This window comes from Pteronotus mesoamericanus, unplaced genomic scaffold (genome assembly GCF_021234165.1).
Source record: "Pteronotus mesoamericanus isolate MK-2021 breed Mesoamerican mustached bat unplaced genomic scaffold, CSHL_Meso_final scaffold_31, whole genome shotgun sequence".
Lineage (NCBI taxonomy): Eukaryota > Metazoa > Chordata > Mammalia > Chiroptera > Mormoopidae > Pteronotus > Pteronotus mesoamericanus.
Genome location: NW_026555312.1, coordinates 33,032,372 through 33,046,307, shown reverse-complemented (window position 1 = coordinate 33,046,307; position 13,936 = coordinate 33,032,372). Strand labels below are relative to the sequence as shown.

Here is a 13,936-nt window from a genome sequence, read left to right as displayed (position 1 = left end):
TTGCTTTGGCAGCACATATAATAAAATTACAACTATACAGAGAAGATTAGCATGGCACCTGCACAAGGATGACACACAAATTTGTGAAGCATTCTGTATTTATGCAAGATTCTTATTTGAAATGAAAGGAGAAATAAAGAGCTTCCCAGGCCAAAAAAGAAAAAAAAAGACTAAACACATCTCCATCAAACCAGGATTGGAAGAGATGCTAAAAGGAGTGCTTTAAGAAGATAAAGAGAGAGGAACACAAGAAAAAAATGTATAAGGAAAATCTTGGAGGACTTCATGAAAGATATCAACACCAACATATTCATCCTAGGGGATTTTAACACCCCATTGTCAACAATAGATAGATCTTCCAAACAAAGAATCAGCAAGGATATTTTGGCATTGAACAACACTCTAGATCAAATTGACTTAATTGATATATACAGAAACTTTCACTGCAAAGAGGCAAAATACACATTCTTTTCAAAGGCATATGGAACATTTTCAAAGATAGACCACATGGTAGGTCACAATGCAAGCCTCAACAAATTCAAGAAAATTAAAATCATACCAGACATCTTCTTGGATCACAATGGCTTGAAACTAGAAAACAAACTCAAGGAAACTACTCAAAAACATTCAAATACATGGGGACTGAATAACATGATATTAAATAATGAATGGGTTAACAATGAGATCAAGGAAGAAATCAAAAAGTTTCTGGAAACAAATTAAAATGAACACACAATACTCCAAAACCTATAGGACACAGCGAAGGTAGTCCTGAGAGGGAAGTTCATAGCAATACAGGCCTACCAAAAAAAAAAAAAAAAAAAATCTCAAATAAACAACCTAACACTACACTTAAAAGAACTAGAGAAACAACAGCAAACAAAGCCCAGAGCAAGTAAAAGGAAGGAAATAATCAATATCAGAGCAGAATTCATTAACATAGGGACTAAAAGAACAATTCAAAGAATAAATAAATCCAGGAGCTAGGTCTTTGAAAAGATAAACAACACTGACAATCCTTTAACCACACTCATCAAGAAAAATAGAGAGAGGACCCAGATAAATAAAATCAGAAATGAAAAAGGAGAAATTACAACTGATAACACGTAAATACAAAGGATTGTAAGAAATTACTATGAACAACTATATGCCAAGAAATTTGACAACCTGAGGGAAATGCACAAATTTCTGGAAACATGTAATTTTCTAAAGCTGAATCAAGAAGAAGCAGAAAGCCTGAATAGGCCAATAGCAATGAGTGAAATTGAAGTAGTAATCAAAAAACTCCTGGAACACAAAAGCCCTGGACTGGATGGCTTCACTGGTGAACTTTACCTAACACTCAGAGAAGAACTGATTCCTATCCTCAAAATACTCCAAAAAATTCAAGAAAAGGGAAGACTCCCAAACTCTTTTTATGAGGCCAGAATTATCCTAATTCCAAACCCAGTTAAAGACAAAACAAAGAAAGAAAACTACAGGCCAATATCTCTGATAAACATAAATGCTAAAATCCTCAACAAAATATAGGCAAACCAAATTCAGCAATACATTAAAAAGATCACACACCATGATCAAGTGGGATTCATCCCAAGGATGCAAGTATGGTATGATATTTGCAAATCAATAAGTGCAATACAGCACATAAACAAAATGAAAGACAAAAATCACATGATTGTATCAATAGATGCTGAAAAAGCACTGGATAAAGTATAGCACCCTTTTATGATAAAAATGCTCAGCAAAGTGGAAATAGAGGGATAAACATGATAAAGGCCATATATGAGAAACCAACAGCCAACATCAGGCTCAATGGGCAAAACCGAAAAGCTTTCCCCCTAACATCACACACAGGACAAGGATGTTTACTTTTACCACTTTTATTCAACATAGTATTGGAAGTGCTAGCCACAGCAATAAGAAAAGAAAAACAAATAAAAGACATCCAAATTGGAAGGAGGAAGTAAAACTGTTATTATTTGCAGAAGACATGATAGTGTACATAGAAAACCCTAGAGGCTCTACCAAAAAACGACACAATCTAATAAGTGAATTTGGCAAAATAGTGGGATACAAAGTCAATATCCAGAAATTGAAGGTATTTTTATATGCCAACAATGAAATATCAGAATCAGAAATTAGGAAAAACATCCCATTTACTATAGCAATAAGAAAAATAAAACACCTAGGAATAAACTTAACCAAGAAGATAAAAGATCTGTATTTGGAAACAGAACACTGAAGAAAGAAATTATGGAAGACACAAGCAAATGGAAGCATATACTGTATTCATGGATTGGAAGAATCAACATCATTAAAAAGTTCATACTACCCAAAGCAATCTATATATTCAACACAATCCCTATTAAAACACCAATAACATATTTCACAGATTTAGAATAAATATTTCAAAAATTTATATGGAACCAAAAATAACCCCAAATAGCCTCAGCAATCTTGGGAAAGAAGAACAAAGTAGGAGGGATCACAATACCTGACATTAAACTATCTATTACAAGACCACTGTAATCAAAACAGTTTGATACTGGCATAAGAACAGACACCTGGATCAATGGAAAAGAATAGAGAGCACAGAAATAAACCTATGACTCTATGGTCAATTAATATTTGATAAAGGGGGCAGAAGCATAAAATGGGATAAAAATAGCCTCTAAAACAAATGGTGCTGAGAGGTCTGAAATAGTACATGCAAAAAAATGAAACTAGAATAAACTCAAAATGGATAAAAGACTTAAACATAAGCCATGAAACCATAAAAGTCTCAGAGGAGAATATAGGCAGTACAATTTCAGATATCCCACACAGCAATATGTTTACCAATATGTCCTCTAGGCAAGGGAAATAAAGGAAAGAATAAGCAAATGGGACTACATCAAATTAAAATGCTCTGCACAGCTAAAGAAAACATCAGCAAAATAAAAAGAGTATAAACTGTATGGGAAAACGTGTTTGCCAACAATACCTCAGACAAAGGTTTGATCTCTAGAATATGGAAAGAACTCATATGACTCAACACAAGGAAGACAAACAATCCAATTAAAAAATGGGCAAAGGACCTGAGCAGACACTTCTCCAAGGAGAACATACAGAGGGCTTAAGGCGTATGAAAGGATGTTCAACATCACTAACCATCAAAGAGATGCAAATTAAAACCACAATGAGATACCATTTCACACCAGTCAGAATGGCCATTATTAACAAATAAACAAAGAACAAGTGAGGATGCAGGGAAAAAGGAACTTTATTGAATTGTTGGTGGGAATACAGATTGGTGCAGCCACTGTGGAAAATGGTATTGAATTTCCTCAAAATGGAAATTTTGAAACTAAAAATGGAACTGTCTTTTGACCCAGAGACTCCACTGCTGGAATTATACCCTAAGAATCCTGAAATGCCAATTCAAAAGAACCTATGCACCATTATGTATATAGCAGTGTTATTTACAATGACCAAGGGCTAGAAACAGCCTAAATGCCCATCAGTAAATGAATGGATCAAAAAACTGTGCTATATTTACAATGGAATGCTACACAATAGGAAGAAGAAAGAAAGAGGAAGGAAGGAAGGAAGGAAGGAAGGAAAGAAGGAATGAAGGAAGGAAATTGTGACAAAATGGATGGAACTGGAGAGCATTATGCTAAGTGAAATAAGCCAGAAGGTTAAAGACAAATACCATATGATCTCACCTATAACAAGAACCTAATGAAAAAATAAACAAACAAGCAAAATAGAACCAGAGGCGTGGAAACAAGGAACAAACTGACAGGTACCAGAGGGGAGGGGCAAGGGGGTATAAGGGAAGGAAGGAGGGAAAGGGCCTAGTTAAAGTACAAGTATAAATGACCCATGGACATGGACAACAGGGTGGGGATTGACTGTGGTAGATTGCGGGGGGCAGGAGAGAGCAATGGGGGGAAATTGGGACAACTGTAATAGAACAACAATAAAAATTTAAAAATTTTAAAGAAGAAATATGCTCACTTATATGTCCAATAAAATGAATCAGTGAGGGCTTAAAGTAATATATATAATGTAATGAGATAAAAAAGAATAAATATGGTTAGGTTTAAGAAACAAACTCAGAAAATTTAATATTGCTGTATTTAGTTGAGAACATTTATTAATTATCATATGGAAATACCATATCTCTTTTAGGCACTAGTAATTTTTGCCAGAATATTATCTAATTGGAAATGTTAACAATCTAAAGATGGAGGCATAGGTAGATACACTTTGCCTCCTTGCACAACCAAAGGAAGGACAAAAAGAAATTTAAAAACAAAAAACCAGAACTGCCAGAAAACCAAAGCTGTATGAAGTCCAACAACCAAGGAGTTAAAGAAGAAACATTCATCCAGACCAGTAGGAGGGGCAGAAATGGGCAACCAGGGCCAAAGGGCGCATGGCAAGGTAGTGGCTGGAGGACAAGGTGGGCAAGGTGGCGGCTGGCTGGGAGGTCCCATACTTGCACGCAGATAAACCAGGAAGAACAGCTGGGGAGTGAGATAGACTGCACAATTCAGGGTTCCAGTGCTGGAAAAGGAAGCCTCAAAACCTCTGGATTGAAAAACCTGTGGGGGATGCAGCAGCGGGAGAAACTCCCAGCCTCACAAGAGATTTTGTTGGCGAGACCCATGGGGTCCTAGAATGTACAGAAACCCAACCACCCAGGAATCAGCACTAGAAGGGCCCAATTTTGCTTGTGGGTAGCAGGAGGAAATGACTGAAAGCTGGCCAAGAGCCAAGCAAATGGCATTGTTTCCTCTCTGAGCTCTCCCCCACATAAAGTTTCACAAATCAGCAAAATGGGTTGCCCGGGCCTGGCGAAAACCTAAGGTTCTGCTCTTCCCAATGTAACAGGTGTGCTGAGATAAAGAAATATGGCCCAAATGAAAGAACAAATCAAAGCTCCAAAAATAGAACTAAGCGATGAAGGGATAGCCAACTTATCAGATGCACAGTTCAAAACACTGGTAATCAGGATGCTCACAGAATGTGATTATTGATGCAAAATAAAGGAAAAAGTGAAGGCTGTACAAGTGAAATAAAGGATAATATACAGGGACCAACAGTAAAGGGAAGGAAACCAGAACTCAAATCAATTATTTGGAACAGAAGGAAGAAATAAACATTCAACCAGAATGGAATGAAAAAACAAGAACTCAAAAGAATGAGGAGAGGCTTAGGAATCTCTGGGACAACTTTGAACATTCCAACATCCAAATCGTAAGGGTGCCAGAAGGAGAGGAAGAGCAAGAAATTGAAAACTTATTTGAAAAAATAATGCAGGAGAACTTCCCCAATCTGTCCAAGGGAATAGACTTCCAGAAGATCCAGGAAGCTCAGAGAGTCCCAAAGAAGTTGAAGCCAAGAAAGCACACACCAAGGCACATCATACTTACCTTACCCAAGATTAAAGGTAAGGAGAGAATCTTAAAAGCAGCAAGAGCAAAAGAGACAGTTACTTACAAAGGAGTTCCAATAAGACTCTCAGCTGATTTCTCGAAAGAAATCTTGCAGGCAAGAAGGAGCTAGATAGAAATGTTTGAGGTCATGAAAGGCAAGCACCTACATTAATGATTACTCTATGCAGCAAACCTATCATTTAGAATGGAAGGCCAGATAAAGTGCTTTCCAGATAAGGTCAAGTGAAAGGAATTCATCATCATCAAGCCCTTATTATATGAAATGTTACAGGGACTTATCTAAGAAAAAGAAGATCAAAAGTATGAACAGTAAAATGAGAACAAATTCACAACTATCAACAACTGAACCTAAAAAACAAAACAAGCTAAGCAAACAACTAGAACAGGGACAGAATCACAGAAATGGAGATCAGAGGGGATAGGGAGGAAGGAGAATGGGGGGAAAGGTACAGGGAATAAGCAGCATAAATAGTAGGTAGGAAATAGACAGGGGGAGGTTAAGAATAGTATAGGAAGTGGAGAAGCCAAAGAAATTATATGTACAACCCATGGACATGAACTAAAAGGGGGAGTAATGCTGGAGGGAAGGAGGGTACTGGGCAGAGGGGGGTAAAGGGGAAAAAAATGGGACAACTGTAATAGCACAATCAGTATCATTTACTTTAAAAGAAGTATATAATCTAATGGTTTTTAGTATATTTCCAAAGTTGTGCAGCCATTGCCACTAATTTCAGAACATTCTCAACACCCCCAAAGAAACCTGTACCCATCAGCAGTCACATACATGTGCTATACATCATTCTTGATTGCTTTTTCAGACCTCTGAAGTATCTGAGATTTGACCCTATATGCCTGCCACAGCTGCATGAATACTGATAGACTCTGGCAAACTGCTGTCTTGGAGAGAAAGGAGAATTTATTACTCATGGCATAGCAGCAGAGTATCACCATTTTTGTGCCCATTCTCTGTGCCCCTGTTCCGACAGGGTGATGTGAGGAAGGCCAGATGACATCTGCATGCACAGCAGTTGGCATTTCAGAAAAGGAACAGTGAGCTTAGGAAACCCACATCTTTATGATGAGCAGTAAGAACACCTGTCCTTTGCTCAAATGGAGGAACCATCTCTGTCTTCTATGGCCGTAAGCACGCCTGCCCTTTGCTCCAGAGGAAGACACTGTCTTCCAAGGATGTTTTCTACACACAGAGGAACAGGGGCAGGCAGTGCTACCCTTGCAAGACAAGCAGAGTTATGAGGGAACCCTGGATAACTCTTTCTCAACATGGCAACATATAAGTTTCATTTTCACAAAATTGTATTATGAACACGCATTCCTCTCCAATATCAAGTTTTTTCTACACAAGTCAAGTAAAAGATGCAGAACCTGACTTTATTTAAAGAAAACAACAAAAATTAAAATAGGTGAAAATAACCAAACACTGGCAAGGATGTAAAGTGGATCTCTCTTACATTGCTGGTGGAAATGTCAAATGATCTATTCTGAAAAGGTCTTTGGCAAACTAGTTAAAAATTAAACATGCAGCTACAATGTGGCTCAGCAATTGTACTGCTGGACATTTAGTCCAGAAAAATGGAAACTTATTTCCACAGAAAAACCTTTGTGTAAATATTTATAAAAGCTTTATTTGTAATAATAAAAACTGAAAACTAAAACTTCCTTCACTGAGTAAATGGTTAAACAAATTGTGCTAAATCCATTCCATGGAACTTGACACACCAATAAAACAGAATGAACTATTTGTATACATAGCAACATGGATGGACCTCAGAGCATTACACTGAGTGAAATAAAAAACTATTCCAGAAGGTAACATACTGTATGATTCCAATTATATAACACTGTCAAATAACATTGTAGAGATGAAGAACAGTTTAACAGTTGCCCATGTTTAGAAATGGTGGAAGAGAGTAAAGAGAGAGGTGTGGGTGTGTATAAGCGCCTGACAATGAGCTTTTTTGATTTTAATGTAAGTGGCTGACATTAAGCTTTTTATTGCTAGGACATCCACTTCAAGTCTGGAATGAACACATTGCCAGCTTCACATCTAGATGAAGAGCCAGGCTTTCCCACCCAGGAAGTTTCCCTTTTAGAAAGCCCTGAGTGACCTAAATAATTGGCCATCTGAGTGACCCTGCTTTTCCCTTCATCACATTAATCCCCAAAAGAGTGAACCTGAGGAAAACATATGCACTACATCTTCAACCCCAAATAATGAAGAACCCGAGGTCAGTTCTCGTTTTCCCTCTCTGTCTCCTTCCTCTCTCTCTCTCTGTCTCTCCCTCCCTCCCCCCATGTTTCCCTCCCTCCTTCCTTCTGTCCCAATAACTTCACTGTGAGGGCCTGGGTGTGCCCCGTACCCTGCAGGACCAGTGAGTAATAAACCTTGTCTTTTCAAAGTACCGTGATGGTTGTTGCTGACATATCTCATAATCCTAAGAACCACAAAGGCCAGTTCAACCAGAATGCTGGTTGTGAAAGGAGAAATATATGTGAGTTTACCACAAATAATGCATGCCCCAGTGAGTGTCCCTCAGGCATTTCCAAGGTGATAGCATCACTATTAATAGGCTGAGCTTAACACAAAAGAATGTGACTCTAAAAGGGGTCTTTTTGATGGTGGAACACTTCTGCCTATTGTAGTAGTGGTTACATGAATTTATACATGTGTAGGTGTCTACACTATACCAATATTGATTTCCTGGTTTTGATACTGTACTGTAGCTGGGTATGATGTAAAATACTTAGAACTTCCTGTTAAAATGTTACAAACTTGCAATTATGTTGTATGCTGTAACACTACACTGCAATAAAGTTAATTTAAAAATTTTTTTTATTCATTCACACTAGAAAGCTATTGTTGTGTTGGCGGTTGTCATTTTTTTTAAAATTTATTTTTAGAGAAGGGAATGGAGGGAGAAAGAGAGGGAGAGAAAAATCAATGTGTGGTTACATTTTGTGTGCCCCCTACCAGGGACCTAGCCTGCAACCCAGACATGTGCCCTGCACTGGGAATCAAACCGGCGACCTCATGGTTCTCAGGCCAGTATTTAATCCACTGAGCCATACCAGCCATGGCTACAGTTAATTTTTAAGAGATTTTTTAAAGTTTTCAATATTTATATTTGTTAGGAAACGCTCTGTCTGGTTTCAGGAACTGTAACCCTGCTGACAGGCTGGAGGGCCCCAAGGTTGGAAATAATCAGGAGGCCCTGGAGGAGTGGGTTCCTGGAAGACATAGCCTGTCCCCACTGGCAGGGGCATAGCTCCTGCCTCTCTGCTTTGCCATGGAGGACTAGGTATCAAGGATGGGTAAGTTACCTCAAGCTGAGGTATACAACCTAAGACAGATCCCAGTCGATTATTGGCAGCAGACAAGAAATTGGGGGACACGGAGAAAGGGCAAAAAGGCCCACACTTCTTGCCTTGGCTTGGACATGGCCGGAGTCCTCATTATAGCCAAAAAACAGTCTCCTTATCTCTTGGGGGTTCCCTCCCCCAGCCTGGGTCAGGCTTGAAACAGTGCAGGAATCAGCCCTAAATCAGATCTGGCAGTTCCCTGGGGAAAACAGGCCTAAAAGTAAATTCTTTAAATTGTGCTTCGTTCTTCACTCAAAGCTCTGGCCAGCTCATGCTAAGAAGGACATTTACATTATTTACAGACCCTACCCTAAACCCTTAGGTGCCCTTATGTCTATTTTGCTCTCAAGTTTAGTCTCTCTCTTGTTTATACTAGTCTCCTCTTGGACCCATGTAAATCAATGTGTTCCTGCCAGTTGTCTTCTTAAGAGCATCATCTATTCTCTGTGAACATTAACATAGTGATGTAAGGAGGTAACATATGCATTCCTGTTACCTAGCCCCACTGATAAACTTTTCAATAAAAGCCTTGGAACAAAGGGCGACGGGGGCCTTCCCGACTAGAGGGATGTGCCACAGGCTTCTCCACGAAGAGGGAAGTGCCCACGTCTGTTCCCCTGGCAAACAGAGAAGTGTTGCGTCAATTTGTGTTTCTTCCCCTCACCTGTGACAACCCGGGGAAAGGCTCTGTGGGATTCAGAGCCCTGCTCCCATCTCAGTTCCTCCCTGACGGTTTCCCTCAGACTCAGGGAGCGCCGCGCTCCTTGCGGCACACTCCTTCCCTCCAGCGCTGCGGTTGCTGCCCAGGCCAGGATGAGCAGCTACCCCAGCGGCGCTCCCCCGAGGCGGTGTGCCCTGTCCAGCCACTGAGCAGTGCAACAGTTTTAATACAATGTGCTTTGGAGAAAGCCCCTTTGGATTGAGGTACCTAGGTGGTCTGTTTGCACATTGGATTCAAGGATTTAGCTCTTTCCATTGGTTTGGGAAGTTCTCATCAAGTATTTGTTTGAATAGGCTCTCTGTTTCCTTCTCCCTCTCTTTTTCTTCTCATATGCCTATTATTCTTGCATTTCTTTTTTGGATGGAGTCAGATTGTTCTCAGAGTTTTTTTGTGGGGTTTTTTTTGTTTGTTTGTTTATGCTCAAGTCTCTGTCTTATTCCTTCTGCATATTTCTCAATTTCTATCTTTGATATCATTAATTCTTTCCTCTACCTGGTCAGCTCTATTTCCTATGCTTGCCAGTTCATTCTTGATCTCTTTTACTGAGTTTTTCATCTCCAGAATTTGTTTGGTTTTCTTTTAAAGTTTCAGTCTCTTTGGTAAAGTACTCATTTTGTTTGTTAATTTGTTTTCTGAGCACAGTAAATTGCCTTTCTGTATTTTCTCACATATCCTTATTTTCAGAACTGCAATCTTGAATTCTCTGTCATTTATATCAAACATATTTCCATGTGTTTGGTTTCTGCAGATATTTCATTTTCTTTCTGAGCTGCCACACTACCTTGGTTATTTATGATAATTGATGTATTCCTTCTCTGTCTAGGCATCTATACATGAGAGGCACTACTCTGGAATTACAGATTACATTAATACAAAGAGGTCTTTCTATTATTTTCCAGTAAGTGGCACTGAATCACAAGTATTTAGCTTTGTGAAATCCCAGTGTTGGCCCCTGTCCATCTCTGGCTGCCATTAGTAGGCTGTGATGTGTGGGGGCAGTGTGGGCTTGGGAAACACAGCTGCCTACTTTGTTTTGCCCTCCCAGTAATGGTAAACTCAGACTTCTGTGGGGTCCTCTCTGTGCCCTGACCCAGGACCAGTCACAGAGTAACCCTTTGTGCAGGGAAAATAGTGATTCTGTTGTACCAGTTCTCAGGTTGGCAGAATATGTGCTTCACAACCCAACACTAAGGGAGAAGGGAAGTGGGCTCTGGGAGTCTATGGGGTGGCAGGGCTCCATGACTTTCTCTGTCTAGAATGATGACTATTTTGCTCTCAAGTCTAGTCTCTCTCTGCAACTGCAACCACATCCCAGTGCTGTGTCCTTGCCCAGATCTCTGGACTAAGCCACTGCACATATTGCTCACTCTTACAGGGATGCCCACTGAATCTATTTGCTCCTCTCAGCTAAAGGGAGCCCCCACCAAAACAACCTTCCTCCTTCTCTGGGCTGCGCTCTGCCATGAGCTCCTGGCTGCAAGGCTAGGTGTGTCAGCCCTTCTCCCCCATCACTTTCCCTGTTTTTTCTGAGTTGCCCACCTTTGGATACTTTGATGCGTGCATATCTCAGGCTTGCCTGTATGTTATGCAGGGAATCCTTTGTTGAGTTATAACTGTTCAAACTGTTGAAACCTCAAGGGGAAAGACCAAGGGGATCTCTTACAGTACCATTCCTCTATTTTTGTTTTTAAAATTTTATCTTGAGCAAATGTTTATTAAAGCTAGGGACAGTGAAACAAGGAAGGGCCTTGAATAGAAGAAGCAATAGGAGAGAGGCTAGGCAGGGATGCTTTGGCTCTCTAGAAATGTTATAGAAAGAAATGTGGCCACCTTGGGCTGCTTTTGCTCACTGAGACATTCTGAGCTGGTTCTGCAGAGAAAAGGGATCCTTGGAAACAGGTTCAGGGGGTTATCCCGGGACAAGCAGCCATTGCCCATTACTCCCCTGGTTGCAAGTCTCATCAGGTCTCTTACAGTTTAGGAGATGCATGCTTTTAGGAAAAGAAGAGGGGGAAGGAAAAAGTATGGGCACGATTCCTAAAAGAGAGAGCATGTCTATTTCAGTTGTCTTAATAGGACTAAAGTGATATCTCAATGTGGTCTTAATTTTCATTTCCCTACTGACTAGTAATGTTGAATATATTATTGTGTGTTTATTTGACTTCAGTATATCTTCACTTAAGTGACTTTTCATGTATTTAGCCCTTTTTCTAATTGGATTGTTTGGTTTTTGTATTTTTTACCATTGTCTTTAGCCATCTTTTTCAAATTTAATTAAAATTTTTTGAGCATTCTTTATATATTCTAGATATATATGTGTTCTTCTGTTACCAAACAAAATTTCCCTGCACAAAGTGCACAAAACTATGATATCAGTTTTTGAGATAAGAAAGAGCAATTTATTTAGTGCTGAGTTGGCTCACAGCAGAAAGGAGGCAAAGCTCAAATCTGTCTCTCTGATCCAGAGTTTGGGGCAGAAGTGCCAGTGGGCAATTTTTAATTGGAGAAACTTGGAGTTTGGCCATTTATGATTTAGGGAGTTCAACACCAGATCTTCCTGGACAACCAACCCATTGCTTCTGAAAGGGTTCTGATGTTCAAGTTCTAGTCATGTCCTGGTCCTTTTCGTTCCTTGGAGAGGTGGGAGAGAGAGAAGACTCTGGTTCTGGGAATGGCTGGAGGTCAATTTTCTTCTGCACATGCCCTGATTGCATGACTTGCAACCTTGTTCTGTTATCTCTGAATAGCAACTCAGTATCTCCTTAAACAGAATAGGACAATTCTGAGCTGGTTCTGCAATTACATTGTGGTTTGCAAATATTTTCTCCTAGTCTGTAGCTTGTATTTTTATCCTTTTCATCATTAACAAGGTCCTTCACAGAGCAGAAGTTTTTCATTTTGATGAACTCAAATTTATCGATTTTTTTATGAATTATATTTTGGGTGTCATGTTTAAGAACTCTTGACCAAGCTGTAGATTCTGAAATTCTTCCCCAATGTATTGTGATATAAGAAATATATTTTGGTCTTTGATTCCTCCTGGCTCACAGCTATTAAAATCCTTGTAATTTCCTACGTGATAAAAACCAAGGAGTATCATTTATTATAATGCTTAGTTTTTGTTCTCAGCTCCAGAAATAGCTTCAGAGCACAAAGGTGAAAGGAATGTTTTGTATTATTCATTACAAGCTCCTTTCAAACACACCTGAGTTTATGTTAATGAGGTGACTTTTGAAAAGCCTCTAAGGATGAGGGAGCTGGTTGCCAGAGGAACCAACTCTGTGATTAAAGAGTTGGAACTTTTAGCCCCACAAGTGCCCAAGTTTTATTTTCTACTTCCTAGCATTACTTCTTTCTTCAACCCTAATTTTTATTCACTCCTTTTTACAGTATATAGACTTTGGAGGAAGCTAACTCTGGCTGAGAGTAAGCAAAATCCAACTCTCCTTCCCCCAGAATTGGTTCTGAGTGGGAATACTGTTAAATTGGCCTAACTGAAGTAAAACTGGGGGATTTGGTCCAAGGTGACAGTGTAGGTGTAAGCTGCAGTCACATCCTCCCATGACCACATAAAATTACAGCTAAATTAAAATAATCAACCTGGATAACCATTTGAAGACTAGCTGAACAGAAGTCTTACAACTCAAAATATACAGAAGAAGCCATATACAGACTGGTAAAAGGGGCAGAAATGCTAAGTGAGCTGGCCTTGTACCCATGTGTGATGGTTGAGAATCCAGAAAGCTATCCCAGCTGCAGAGGTCCCTTATGAGGAGCAAGGGGTCTCAGCCCTATGACAAACTTCCCACTTCAGAGCACCAGTGCCAGGAATAGGAGCCACATAACATCTGGCTGAGAAAATCAGCAGGGATTTTGTCCACCTCGGGGGGACAGAGGGCTGCTGGAAACCCACGCATCCTTTGAGAGGGCTAGCAAACTGTTATCAGCAGGCACTTGCTCTGGGCTCTGGCAAATGGACGGAAGCTCAAAGGGTGCCAGAGTCATACAGGGAGAGACTGGGTTGTGTAACTTCAGGGAGAAGGCTGGAGGGACAGCTGCCAAGGTCCCAGTCCTGAGTGCCTCTCCTACAGGGCTCATGAATATCATTCTCTCCTGGGTCGAGCCCTCTTTCCATTATACTGGGACGCTCCACTAGCCCCACCCTACCCAACTTACTAAAAACTATAAACTCTACCAATAGCAATCAGCCTGGGCCCATGTTGCAGTCTTTTCTCAAAAAATTCTAGATAAGCTGGGGGAAAGCCAGATAATGGAAGGGAGAAAGTAAGTTGTGTGGCTTTAGGGAGAGGGCTATCTTCCCACACACCTAGCAGGCACCACCTTTTGTTTGCTAAGCCCCCCTTCCAAGCAGACAAATCTTAATTGCTTG

The 13,936-nt window shown here is 40.0% G+C and overlaps 1 non-coding gene across 1 annotated transcript; it reads left to right on the top strand.

Annotated features, from left to right (window-relative positions):
• LOC129085808 (U6 spliceosomal RNA) lies at nt 1–103 on the top strand. The gene has a single exon (XR_008530746.1). It is a non-coding gene; the product is annotated as a U6 spliceosomal RNA (small nuclear RNA).
• The last annotated feature ends 13,833 nt before the right edge of the window (nt 104–13,936 follow it).